General features: G+C 29.1%; 1 protein-coding gene and 1 long non-coding RNA gene across 2 annotated transcripts in view; both read left to right on the top strand.

Moving 5' to 3' along the window:
- Window positions 1-15,468, top strand: part of LOC121117601 (neural cell adhesion molecule 2) — a 434,435-nt gene that overhangs the window by 329,175 nt on the left and 89,792 nt on the right. The window lies entirely within an intron of this gene.
- On the top strand, window positions 1,505-2,330 carry LOC121118360 (uncharacterized). The gene is made up of 2 exons (XR_005864414.2): window positions 1,505-2,061; window positions 2,127-2,330. It is a non-coding gene; the product is annotated as an uncharacterized lncRNA (long non-coding RNA).

Below are 15,468 nucleotides of genomic sequence, written 5' to 3'. Positions count from 1 at the left end.
ATCCAGCTAAGCCTTAGATACGCACATGTAATATAATTTCATTCATAATTCTTCGATAAATATTACTTTGTACAGACAAACTTTCAAACAGAAAGAAAGACAGATAGACAAAGTTTGATTTATTAATTTAGATTTCCATAAAATTACGAAGAAAAGGTTAAGCTTGTTGGGACAAAGTTAGGGCATGAGTTCCACTCTACATTGTATATCTATGTATTTGTATGTGAACATGACAGTTTAAGACTCTCTCTAGAGCTGTAAAAAAATAATTGTTTTTTTAATACTATTTATACTCTTTAATTCACATACTTTAAAAACTGAGTATGTATTGCTAAATAAATTTATATCACGACTTTTACGCGGATTTTTTTGCTGATTTTGGTTTATGTCTGCTGTTAATGGTACTGTACATAATATATTATACCAATTCTATTCAAAATTTATGAAGTCATTCTGAAAAACATATATTTATGATATATAATTTTATTATTAATAGAATTGTTCTCTATGTATATATAAGTATATATGTCTATTAAAGTACAAAGGCAGAATCGCTATTTTGCATACATACACATCATTTTGCAAACGATGCATTAACGAATTAACTATTCTTTTTGAAATATTTCTCTTTAATGTATGTAGATAGTAATATATGATTTTTAAGTGGAGAGAGGTTGCTAAACAAAAATGGCAATTTTTTAATATTTTTCTCTTCCTTATATCAATTTTACATATGTGTATGAATATATATAATAGATATCTACATGCATAGCACTTTGGCTAAAATGTCCAGGGCTTAACAAAGAAAACCCGTTTTTTCATCCCTCAAAATTGGCTCTATATATTTTTTAATCTAGTTCAACTACTTTCATATTTTCATTCTTCTTCCCCCCCCCCTCCTTAAAGACGCTTATAACAAGTAAAGCTCCCATTAAAAAATATCAGAGATAGAGATGCAGGTCTACATTACTAAAGAATGCTCCTTGAGTGGATGTTATATCTAAACGTTATCATTAAAAATTATTAAGTGGCTAGTGCTGTGCCTCCACATGAGAAGGAGTTCGTGATTTTAATCATGGTGGACACGGAGCTTTAGGTCTCAGGTGGAATAATCCCGCGCGTGTCTTTTCCGCTGTGAGCATTTCCTGGACCTTGGAAATAATGTTTTCTATTTTGAGCCACTCATCATATGAAGGTGATGTGACAAAGGTTGGTACTAGTTGAAAATGAGGAGAATTATTTAAAATATTGTCATATATGTGGGATGCAAGGAAACTTTTCAGCCCATGGGTTATGTTGAGAATATCGGAGAGAGTTCCAAATAGTGTCGTGTTGATCCTTATCTAGAATGAAAGACTGCAGTCCCATCCACTTAAATCTTGTTTCGGTCCTATTCAGTATTGGTCTGATCCAGTTCAGTCCTGAATACTTGTCCTAAAACTTTCTAAAGTTATGCCCTTGATGACAACATTTTAAGTACTTTATTTCTTTCTTTTTTAATCAGTTCTAGTACTGACAGTCATAAGGAACGGTCCTAAGACTGGATTGGACCAAACACCATTAGTTCCAACACTTTACTCGGAGGTCCATTTACTTCTAAACTCATCAAAACTTAAGACCACGTCCTTATTAATGTTCTTTATGGCTTTATAACGTTAAAAGATCATACAAGGTTTTTTTTTTTTAACAAATTGAATCTAAATGCAACCCATCAATGGTTGTAACTGTTCTCGTAGTCAGGAACGATTTCAAAAGTTAAAAATCTAAATGTGAGAGAGAAATAAAGAAAGTTAGAATAAGTAATATTTCAAGATTAGCTTTAGTACCGGGCATAGCCTGGAGTTATTAGGTGTAAACTAAGAGATAAACTTTGCTTTATAAATCTAAAAGATAATTTTTCAACAAATAATCGGTGTTACTTTCTGTTTTTTGTGATCATCATCAACCATACTTACTGAATAATAAGATCTTCTATCCTCAAGAATGAATAATAATTATCAAAGCTTGAGATAAAACAAAGAAATTGTTCAGTTTGCCAACGACAACAACAAAACTCTTACGGTAAAAATTACTAAGGATTTATAACAAAATATATATACATATGTACTCCTTTTTTTTAATATTAGGCGATGAGCGTACATACGTTTGTTCTTAACCCTCATCTAACGTCAAATGCATTACGAAAAAAACATACTTCATCTTTCTGTTCTTTTTTAGTATGGGCTTTAGCTACACAGGCTCATTGTTAAATATGAATGCAGAGCTCTTATTTTATAGAAATATGGTTACTTTAAAAACTTTTAATGAAAGAAAAAATTTAATATGATGAACTTGCATGTAACGGGACCCTTTGTCTAAATTTATTAAGCATTAATTTGATTACAATCAGGGATATCAAAATAATAGGTGCCACGTACTTTTGTTATTCACTAATTTTACTCTGGACATTTTGTCTTATATCAATTTTACATCGCTTTTGTTAATTTTTGGTTGAAATTGGTATTCTCTTTCATTTTTTTAAATCTAAATATGTAATGTTTATTACTATAAAACGCGTCAAATGGTAATTTTATGTTTGACTATGGATGGTGTTATGCTCTTTCCTCATTTTAGGTTTGTTTGTGAATCCATGAGTCTTTTTTAACATAAATAATCGATCAATAGAAATTTTGAGACTATGTACAGAGTGCAACAAATAATTTTTTTCCAGTAATTAAGGTTTCAGGTGACATCTCAAACAAAGTTGCGTTGTATTTCTTGCGCATTGTTTTAATTTGATCACAATAGGACGAAAAATGACAGAACAAAAATCAAAAAGGCAAAGGGTTTCGGATCTTCTCGACGCGGAGGTAGATCCAAAAAAGAATTTCAGAAATTGTTAGCGTGACCGTGAGGATAGTCCAGAACATCAGAGTGGCCAAGGAGAATGGGGAAGGAGTCAAAAGGAAGGCATAAAGTGGAGGGAACTATTTGAAGCGAGGTTAAACATTTTTCGAGTCTCTGGAGGGCAAGATCAAAGAAGATCTAACAGCATCAATGCACCCCTTGACTAACGAATTCAACGTGGACGAGATCACTATCAGGAGAGTAGTCTATGATTACCCTGCTCTTAAGAACTTTTTCATGACTCCAAAACATCCCCTCACGGACAGGAAAAAGCCCTTGAGGTTTGAGAGATGCAAAAAAAAGTTCTTAATTACTTTAAGAGTCATCTGTTGACTATGAAGATCTTCTCAGACAAGAAGATCTTCACAGTCAACCCGATTTTGAACTGCAGAAATGACAGATTTGTAGCAGCATCACTTGAGGAAGTTCAGGGTACCTTCAGGACAAAACATCCGGCTCAAACAATGTATTTGAAAGTCGTGGGCTCTGATGGGAAGAAAATGGATCCCTTTTTCTTCAATCCCAATGAAAAATTAGGGCTGAGGCCTACTATAAGATTCTAAGGTGGGAAAATCTTGCCCTACCTGAAAGCTAGCAACTATCCTGACTATTTGTGGACCCAAGACGATGCTCCCAGCCAAATACACAGAACTTCTGCAAGGATTACTTTGCTGGCATCTGGTAAAAGACCTTTTGGCCCTCTTCCAGTCATTATCTTAATCTCCTCGACTTCAGTGAGTGGAGAGTCTTAGAGAGCAAGGTTATAAGGACATCACATAGAAACGTGTAAGAGTTCAAGAGCAGCATCAAGAAGCAATGGGCTAATATGTCCGCCGATTATATTGTATTCATTCACCAAGTTCATACCTCGTGTGGAGACTGTAATAGAGGGGGGGAGGAGATGGCCAAATTGAATAGTTATCGCCCAGATTAATTGCTAAAAGTTTTTTTATAACATTCTTCATTATACGTTTCTAAAAATAAGTTATTAAGGTTTTGGTTTATCTTCTTGATCGCAGAAAATTTCCCTGTCGCACTCTGAACATTTTTATAGAAATCATGGGAACAATTATATTATTATTTATTATTATTTAAATCAAATTATCCTAAAGGCAAAATAACTTAAGGTAAATAGGTTGAAGAAAAAATGTTCGGGGGCAAATTACTTCAAGGCAAGAAAATTTAATTCCAAAATATTCAATAATTCATTTCTTATAAGCCACAGTGACGGAAATACAATAGGTTTAATGTTTAACAAAAAAAAAACTTTAACCTTTCCAAATCAGATTTTATTTAGTACCTCAAAGAAATATTGACCAAATTTATTGATTTTTCCAGAATAATTTGCAACATATTATAACTGTTATTTGTTTTACCTATTTACTCGTATTAATATATGTTTGATGTATAAATGAATATAAAATAGCTAAATTTAGTTAAACATTTGTTTCAACTCATTTCACAAAAATAATGATTGAAATGCATCATTCTTTCATATTTAACGTCGTTACTTAAAAAAGATCCTATTAACAATTAAAAAGTAAAAGGGTATTATTTAAAAGTAATTTTTTTTAGAATTTGTAACTTGTACTACAAGTTGAAATAAATAATGAAGTGCATCATTCTAAATGAATAATTTTGATAAGTATGTACGCAATGTATCTTCACCTTTTTTTCGAATAATTCCCCAAAATTTTAATGCACTTATGTGATATGATTGAACCAGAAACCAAAAATAGACAATATAATAAGACAAAGAAAAGGAAACAAACTCGATAGCGGTTCGATAACAGAATAATTTCCGTTATTAATTATTATTCGAATTGATGTATTATTTGAAAAGACTCATAGATTAACGAAGAAGCATAATATCAAGCAAGAACAATAACTTCCGCCTTGTCAAGATCTAGGCTTTGTCAAAAGAAGAGGCGGTTGGCTGTGGTGAGGCAAACCGCAAAGTGTATTTGGGGTGGCTTCAAAGGCCGGTTTGTATATTTCTTCGTGCTCCCTCGAGCACGAAGAAATATAAGCTGGTTAAGAGGAAAAAACTCTGAAGCTATGTACAGCTAAAAAGCAATCTAAACTGTAAAGCCTTAATAACTAACAGAGTAAGAAATAATTATGTGTTGCATCCTCAGGATCTGAGAGCAATTTGCTACAGCAGCAAGAGATACTGCTCTTTCCATTAAAGTTTCGTATCGTTGACTTTGGCAGGAGAAGAAATTTAATACCTTCCGTCAACTTCAAGATACCCTTTAAAGGCTTTAAAAAAGATTTTACGACAATCTAAAATTTAAATTTGAGACTTGTTTTTCATATTTACATGAATTATCTTTGTTTTTTTGTGAGTATCGCATTTTTTTTACCTCCGATAGTATTAATTTTTATATTTTACGTAATTGCTTCGGTATTTAAGTGTAAGAACGAAATTAAAAAAATTGGAATTGGAATAAAAAAATGGTAACATTAGTTTTTATCACTTCATGCAAAATACAGTTTGCTGGTATTGATATAATAATTACCTGATAATTGATGAGTAATATATGTACTGATTACATATATGTACTACATAAAAATCATAAAATGTATCATGAATAACTAGAATTATTCAAATTGGAATGATAGTATCTATGTAGAGTTGGTTATTAAAGTAGTGAGTGATAGAGTCTTACAAAAATGTTAAGAAACATACAAATTACAATAGATAAAAAAATATCATATAGAAGAATGATAAATATAGCAAAATCGAATTTGAAAATATCAGAAGGGGAGATAGAAGTACATTTTTAATATTCCCTTTTTCTCAAAAATTAGAAAATTTTATGGTAGCAAAATTGACACTATAATTTTAGATGTAATGTCTGTAAGACAAACTATTTTGTATAAAATCTGCAATTTGTGTCATCCTTTCTTCGAATTATTGGCTAAGTACTAACTTTAAGGGGTAACATCATTTAACAGCTTTTTAGTTTTGAAATATTATTTTTTTAATACTTCAGTCAGTTTTTATTTTATCTTAATTGTAAATTATATAGTTTGAATTATTGATACTTTGCGGTCATTTGATATATTTTATTAAGACTCACTTATAGAGGTGACATTTGAGATATTGTTAGCTCATTACATAGGGATCCATTAGAACCAGTGTTACAATTTTCTTCAGATGCTTTATTGTTATACTATTTATTTTACTACAAGTGTACTTGCTATCTGGGGATGAGATCTTGAGAGGTTTTTAGGAGTGAATTAATATATATAAGATTATAAATTATTTTTCCTTAGTACATTAAAAGTTAATAATTTTTAGTCTGATTTATTCCTCAAAAGAAAATAGACTAGTTATCTTAATTTTGAAATCCAAATCGATTATGTAAGTTTTTTAACAGTTCTTGGTAACGGAGACAGCTGCAAACTTTGACAGATTGTATTCAAACGCAATTACCTATATGTGTTGTTAAATTTTAGTGCATCTCAGTTTAGCTTAATTCTGATAGTTGAATCAAACACAGTTTGTTACAACTTTTCCGAGTCTCCCCTACATGTGTAAAGGGAGACATTGAAAATCGTTCTTATATTGTGCATACCATATAAATTACTTTTAATATTCGGGATAAAGAAGTTTTTTTTCTTTCTTTTTCTTCTTGATTTATGAATATATCTAATGAGTAAATATATATTACACAATTGACAGAAATCAAATAATCCTATATATATGGTAAAAAAAGAATATGTTGAGAGTGGATAAATTTGATTATTTGAATATGTGTACAAATATATGGAGGTATGTAAGTATATTTTTGATTAAAGGAAACGAATATAAACTAGCTGTTTAATAGTTATATAAAGAAGTAGAGGTGTAAAAAATATGTCCTAGACATCTCTAATTATTGTAATTTAATTCTTGAGAAGGGAACATCGAAGTATAAAGTAATAACTGGTGCTGATAAAAAGACGGAGAGTTACAATGGGGGAGTGTTCGTGAGTTATTAGTTTTGATAAAATTATGGGGATGTCAAAAAAAAAGCCACATATTAACTCTGATAATTTAGGGATATTTTGGAGCAGAGCAGCTTAGCTTTCGTGACGTTTTATTAGACCAGCTACAGACAGCTGTGACAAGAGGGGAAAGGAAATAAACGAAGATATAAGCTACAATTACTTCAATATCGATCCTCAATTTTAATCCGAATATAACAATCACTTACAATTAAAACTCTCTCACAAATCTTCAAGGTTAATTACCGGGTTTTTTTTATGAGCACAGTCAGGCTATGAATATAATTGAATGTTGTAGGAAAGAAAAATCCCTCCTCAGGAATTAAATAATAATGACAACAGCTCATGATAAGAAAATTAGCTCTTTTGCATGCTAACTCCAAAAAAAAGGGAGAACTAAAATATGCACCAGATCTTGATGACTAGTTATAAGTGCAGTAACAAAACTCCTTTTTTTGTAATGAGTGACAATCCGTATGTAGGAGTAATAGCGGAGTTGGGCGGGGTTTTATTATAAAGTAAAGATTCTAAAGTCGTTTTTTTTAGAAAACCAGTCAGTCGTTGGAGAAGTGAGGAACGTGTGTTTTTGCAAAAAAAAATGTTTTTGTTATATTTATGTTTATTATTGTTATGTAAGTTACTTCTAACCGAATTTAGAATAGAAATAGATATGTAATACGTGCTTACCTTGGTAAAAGTTTTTGTACTTATTCCGGGATTATTCAGAGAATATATCCGTGATAGAATAACATAATAGGTTTTTTTTTTTTTGGTAGTCTAAATATAAGCTATGATATTAGTTAAAAACAACGAGAAACAAATTTGGTATTTTTACAAATGTGAAATGAATAATTCAATAATATAATTAATTATTTTTCTTAACTTATTTATTTCTTTTTCACAATAAAGTTGATTCAAGATAAAACAAAAGCTACAAAATTTTCATGGTATTCATATGATAGTAAATATTTAAAAAAGTTCGGGTTTGTATGCAAGAAAAAAATACAAATAATAAATTATGCATTATACTTTTTCATAGAAATCTACGTAGCTCGAAGGTACATACACAAATGTATTTTATATATATATGTTTTATGTTTAAGTTGTAACTTGTATAAACAAATGGTTCAAGTTGTAATTGATTCGTCTGAAGTGCATTGTTTAATTACAACATGAGGCATTATAATTACCAACTACTAAATGAACCATTCATTTCATATTGTTCCATTAAAATTGTTTACATACTAATAATGTATTTTTGAGCTATATATCTGTGAACTCGTGACCTTCATAATATGTCTTAGAATCACAGAAAGTAATTTATTTACGTGAGCCTGTATTGAAGATATTTGTGTCGTTTATAGAATAGTTTGAAGGCAAATTTTTATTAATAGCTGGAACTATCCCAAGAAATTATTCAAAACAAATTTCTATAGTCCCAAATGCTTAAGAAGATCTTCAGTGATATAAATTTACTATTTCATACCTACAATAGAATGGGAATTACAAATTTGACCACATCACAATCACTGAGCAGCTGGAGTTTTTTATCGATTTATGTAAGTCACAAGGATTTCGTGACTTTATTGTTGGTTTCTGTAGAGAACAAGTGAGGATACAGTCAGGTTTGTCATTCGATCAAAAAGAGGACAAGTGATTTTTTCGATCGATTGAAAGAGTAAAAGATCGAGCCGGCAAGGAAAAGTTATACATGAAGTCCTTAGTTTCTATTTAAGGGGACTTATAAGTCAAGTTCTTCATCGAAAGTCAGAGTACTACACTGTTGGGTGACAAATCCGATGATATCCCACAAACTGCACCACAAATTTTCTGCAAAGTAAACGCAAGATGCAGTACCTCTACTATGTAGGCCGTTACAGAAGTACATTTTTCGAAGCCCTAAAGAGGCTGTGAGTTTTTGTTAGGGAGTACATGGGCAAAACGAAGATCTGCAAAAGAAGATGTCGTCACTTTTGCACAAAATTTTATCATTTAATCCTCAACAGCTTGGGCGATGATGAATGGATTACCTTAATTCCAAAAGAACACACTTTGTTTAAGCTTTACTTAGACAGCAAATAATTTCTAAAAATTAAAATTATCTGGTGGAAATGAATTTACAAAAATATAATTAAACCTTTCAGTTTAAAATTTCTTTGCCAGATTAAGGCTTACAAATATAAAATATTCAAATCTTTAATCTAATACCATTAGGATCTAAAAAAAAAAAAAAAACAATACTGATCATAAGTGCATTACCATTTTAAATCACCCTCATTAGAAGTACTCCAAATTCTTTATTATTTTTTTTACTTGCAACTTGTACAATTATCTTATACAAGTTCCATATATATGAAAATGAGCTGAATAAATCAATTATTTTTAAATATCACTTGAATTTTGAGTCTTTGATTCACAATAAGCTTCATTTTTAGCTTTTAGTTTGCTCTTTACTTGTTTACTGGGCGTGAACGGAATTTTAACACTTGTTAGTCAGTTATTATAATGGCTAATAAAATAAATCCCCAGTGTGTACATATAAATTAATAGAAGAACTTTTAATTGGCCTAAAGCTATGTAAATGTTTTTCGTTTTCTTTTACATTAAATTATTTTAAGGAATGATTTTTCTTGTAAGTTAACACTCTAAAATATTCATAATTAGATATATGATAATTATTAGCTAAAAGCAATTTTGCCGAAAGTGCTAACTACTAAATTGGATTATCATTCATGGAGCTGTACTACACATTTAGGATTCCCATTTTATGATGTTCTAATTTTTTATATTATACAAAAATTAGTCCATATTTAAACATATATTTTATTTTTGTTCATAGGAGTAGCTCCTTCGTTTAGAATTCTTGTGTTTTTCTTAATTTATCAATGTTTAAACTTTTTCCTTTGATATGATGCCAGTGAATAAAGCATTTAACTCTATGTTACTTTAAACAATGAATTTTAGAAGGCTTGGGACAAAGATTTGAGGAATTTTGGATTTGTGGGAAAAGTTGGGAACATTTATTTTGGAACCGTTAAAGGAGGCAGAAGGGCAGCTATCGGAAGAAATATTTTAATACAAAATAAAAGATTAATTATGGTTTGTAAAATGGATGAACGAATAAAGCCCATATATCTACTGAAAAGTTGCCTTTTGTTTACCTGCTGGCAATCAAATATTTTAACAATTAACTTTTCTTTTTAATGGAGACAACGATTTTACAAAGATTTTTAATTCATCAGTAACACCTAGCATAAAAAGTTCATTAGGAGAAGTTTTCCTAATTAGTAAGTGCAAACACTTCTATGAATTTTGCCGCTCTTTTAAATATTTTCTAGTTTAAAGTGCAGTAACATTAGAAAGATATATATATATATATAAACTCCTCGTTATTTTTCTTCAAATGCTAAGGAGAGTACTTCCGAAGAGTGTTTAGCTACCCCGAGTTTCAAGTATAAATATAATCAGTATCAAACTTCAACTTGCTCTTAGTGGTTCTTACATGTGGTGATATTTGCATCTGAGGGCGAATGAATAACTTTTTACCATTACATTTTATCCCATTGAATTCATAATCAATGTTAAAAAAAATAATACTTATTTTTGTAGACTTTTAAAAATCGATTATACTTAAATTAATAAACCATAATCAAACAATAAATGGTTTCCCTTTTTGATATTTATCGTTAGAGTAGATAAATAATCAAAAGAATCTTGACGTTTTTTGCTCAAATCACTTTCAAAATCAAATTTTATTAAAAATCATGTAAACAAAGTCCAGAAAATTTCAATTGTAAAAAAGTTATATAAACTCTCGTAAATTGTAAACATACTAAGATAATTATAGGTGCTCTTATTTATATAATAAAAAGGAATTATTAGAATAAAAAACGAAGAAAATAATTCACAAGCTTTACACATTGTGATTTTTGTATTGAGCACTTATACACAAGTATAAAATAAAGGAATCTACAAGTGTAACTAAACATAATGTGATTACATATTTTATATCCCATTTATATAGCCCATCAAATAATATTCTGTTTCATTTTATTCAAAATATCTCTATTTCAAATAACTAATGAGGAAAATTATGCGTTTTAGGTTTTATAGCTTTAATTATTCAAACATATGCATTCACTCTATTAATTAATGTAGATAATGACAACAGTTTTAAATTATTCATTAAAAAGTACAGTTTATTTTTATCATGAGTTTGAAAAAAGAATACAAATTGTTATATTTGACATTTCATCAAATAAAGCAAAACAAAAATAAACATTAATAATTAGAAAAACGTCTCTCAAAAGTTGAATATTACGATATATAATTAACGGGAGTTTTACTAAATATTCACTTTCAAGAGTAAATGTGGGCTGATAGAGCCATATAGTAAAATTTATTATTAAAAAAGTACTTTGTAATCTAACGTTAAAGGTCTATATATACTTCTCCGTATACATGTAAAATAATATTTTAAATTTATCGTTGAAAATGATTCAACCGGGGGTTTTGAGGTTTTAAACAGAAAATATACATCTTAATACGAGGCAATGTACCAAATAGACTAAAAACAAAAATTAAGAATAAAGTTATCTTTGAAATGTTTTATTTTGTTATTTATTTTGCATAAAACCAGAGTGAAAATTTTAATTTTATTTTAGATGTAACTCAAATTCTTAAAAATGATAAAATATTGGACATAGTAAGTGATTTGTTAATCAAAAACAATGAACATCTTGGAAGATTCAACGAAACATAATATACTGAAAGAATAAATTTCTAAAAACTTATGGATAGAGTTGCTGAATACTCATTTGTTCTAGATTGACTCTTTGATCATCAATACTCTTATCAATATTTTGAGATACATGGTTTTTTTGTTTTTTTTTGATATTTTACTAATTGACTATTTATTCAGTTGATATATTTCCAATGTTATACGGGATAATCGGTCCAACCGCTCAGTCTGAAATTTGGCAAGAGACTATCTCACTTTATATTTCTAGATTTCGTACATAGAAATTGGTCATTCTTTTAGCAATAAAGACCTAACTAGTAATATTATTTTCATTGATAAATATATGAAACCCGCTCTTATTTACCTAATTATTTAGATAAACATCTAGTTTGTGTCTTCTTTGTGTATGCTCATACGGCGTTTTAACTTGACGTCATCATTGTGGAGGTTGACCATCTTAGAGGCAAAAACAATCAAATTGTGTATGAATAAAAACACTTGTTTTCTTAATTAACGAAAATAATGGATTTTTGCCATATATCTTGATGTCATGATAGGACAAACAGATATAAGGGCAATAAACCTTTACCATTTATCAAAACTTGATCTATCCTTACTAGATAATATCTCAGACCCAATATGTATTACACAAATTGTTATTATTTCATTTTACATTCAGATCTGCACTTTTTAGACAAAAAAAAGAAAGAGTTTTATTACATTGGCAAAGATAATTTATTGAAATTACCAACTTGCATGCAAGTCCACTAAGCTGCAATGCCCCTCCCCTGCTCTTTTATATATATTTACAATCAATAAATTTGTAGCAAATGGTTTCTTCAAGCAAATAATTATTTCCGTGTATTGAGACAACTGACAAATATATATAAGAACTTAAACATTTAAAATTTATGCATCTTTATTTTATTTAAGACCCTAATAACACAAAAAGATATTAAACTACTCTACATTTACCTTGAGTAGCCAATGATTTAGTTATGATCTTGGCTATTATCAGATATTTTCCCGAAATTAATATCCTAGGTTTTTGCTTTCTAATCCATATGGAGTCAAAGGAATTGTATATTTCATTGAAACATATATCACTGGGTTTCTTTAGTATGGAGCCATGGGCGCGTTTTTTCGAATAAGTTATAAATTACTCGTTGCTCCACAGGTACCTATCTAACTGAACAATCAGTGGCTCTCAAACGATTTAAAGATATTTAGCATATTAAATAAACAAAATTATGAAAATATCTTATTTATATGAATAAATCACGCATAAAAATATATGGAAACGTCTTGTGGGTAGCCTAAGATATTGCAAATCTCATTTTGAGAACCACTGCACTAAATAATAATAATCAATAATGATAATCATAAATTCAATATAGTTTCACAGTTACTGCAGTTTTTCTATGCAAAATGTGGATTTAACCGGAGTGCAAGTGATCCGAAGTAAATTCCCCATAAAGAAACATCTTTTCCTTGGAGAAATATTTCAAGGATCTCCCTCACTCCGTCCATCTCGTCTTTGACAAGGCCAAGGCAAACCAAGATCATTTTTTTATAACGATGTTATAACAGAAGGAGAAGTAATCAAATAAGTTATAACATTAGTCAAAAAGTTACGACGTTGGTAATGCCGTCATTCTCTCCACTGCCTATTTCTTAAAAAATAAACCTCGTAAATTATAAGATACATATTTGCAATTCTTAAAAAACTTCTTTCTCACTTTTTGTATGTTTTTTTGTGACTCTGGTTTATGGTCCACATTTTTTTGGTGGAGAGTTTTCTCCCTTCGAAAAAAGTACAAAATGTTTATGGTACGTATATCATAAAGTTGAATATTAACCCCATCATAAATGTCACTTGATAAAAAAAGAAGAAACAAGATAGTAGTATACATGTGTACAGTTGAAACATTATTATAGTCCTTTCTATAGGTATACTCTGCATTTATGTATGTAGAAGGTGCATTATAAATATAGTTTATGAGAAGGACTATTATCAATACATATTAAAAAAGGTGTCGTTTTCATACGTTAATATAAAATCCTTAATAAAACAAAAAATCGTGACTCCTAGTGGCATTTATAGGTTATGTGTTAAATTCATTTACAGTAGATGCTGCATTACTAGAGTCAATATATTTTTTTCTACATTGAAGTCTTTCACTGAAGAAGACCACTATTGCAAAAGAAACCCCATTACAATAAATAAATATATTACTTAAAGAACTCAACGTTTTATAAAATTTATTCTACAAGTGTCGTTTAGTCGGATTTTTAAATATTTGAATTGTAGTTACATAACAAAGGGTTTTTGCAAAAACAAATGTAGCAAAACGAACTTTGTTTAGTTTTGTATATCATTTTAACTAAGTATAATTAAAAACTGAAATTAAAAAAAAAATTACTCCAAGAGTGAAAATTCAGAAGATAAGTAACAACTAAGGATTGGTTCTACTTATCCCTAGTGATGTAAAAAGTGTCTATTGTTTATATAACCCGTATTTTTCATTGTTAATCTGAAGATTTTTTTTTTAGCTGTTGTCATTATTATTTAGCTTCTATGTAATGAAAATCCTTTCCTAAAGCGATTTAGTTAGATCCAAAACCTGATCAAACATTCGTTTGTGTTAATCGAAAACGGAAAGTAACCTTGCAAAATTTTTGCAGAGTTATAACTGAGAGTACAATTGAGGATAGTCATCAGAGTAATTATTTGTCTGTTTTCCTCCAAGATTTTCTTTAAGTATTCAGGGTTACCATGTTGATTTTCGGCTTAGTTTTTTATTGACATGCCCAAAATACACACGATTTTGATCACTATTCATCACCATCAAGAGCCTTAGCGAATTTTGTACTATTTGGTGATATTCCATGAAATTGCTGAAGCAAAGCTTATGGAATCCCAATTTTTAAAAACAATTACATTAAATCCTCAATATCTCAAAACAATAACATATTACTTATTACACCCTTCGCTCTAAGGCTCATAATTGAGTCAATCTAATAAATTGGAATTGTATGCAAATTGTTTCATTAGAATAAAACTCTTACAAAATAAATTTGTATAAAAAAGGAACAGGCTTTACAATATATATGTACGTATATTTTGATTTACTCAAATATTCAAGTCTATAAAAATAAATAAACATGTACAATAAACAGATTTATAAAACTAATAATGGAGACGATTTTAATGACTTAGAAACGGATTGTATTACTCATTCTAGAAACAATTTTCTTCTTATGTCGGATATATATGTATATACACACCATACATTGTATTACAAAATATATACATATAATTCAAAACTCTTATTCACTCAGCTCAATATTTTGAATAAAGCTTATTTATTTTTATTTTTTTAAATGGAATTGATATTTAAAACCATGGAAAATCGTAAATCATACTTATGGAATTGATATTTCAATAATGAAAAACTTTATTGTTGTATTAATATATCATAAATTTACTAACTTTGAAATACATATATGTTATATATTGAAAGGAGGTAAAAATAACACCTATTTTCCACCAAAATCAAATTTGTATTATTAAGAGCTTTACCCTTTCCTTCTTCAATCTTTTTTTTCTTTTTTTTTTGTTCATTCAACATTAATCATTCATAAATAGAAAATATATATTCAACAAAATAATATTTTTAATTTCGTAAATTCTACATGAACATCAAAAACAACAGCACAATAACATACAAAACACGATATTATATATCAAAAAACGTGTTTGTAACTCATGTATATAAAATATACATATGTATGTATATTTGATTTGATTCCCGTATGTGTGTAGTTCAAAACAATCAAATGTA

This window comes from Lepeophtheirus salmonis, chromosome 5 (genome assembly GCF_016086655.4).
Source record: "Lepeophtheirus salmonis chromosome 5, UVic_Lsal_1.4, whole genome shotgun sequence".
Taxonomy (NCBI): domain Eukaryota; kingdom Metazoa; phylum Arthropoda; class Copepoda; order Siphonostomatoida; family Caligidae; genus Lepeophtheirus; species Lepeophtheirus salmonis.
Note: the sequence above shows the minus strand (reverse complement) of the source record. Positions and strands in the feature narration are given on the sequence as shown.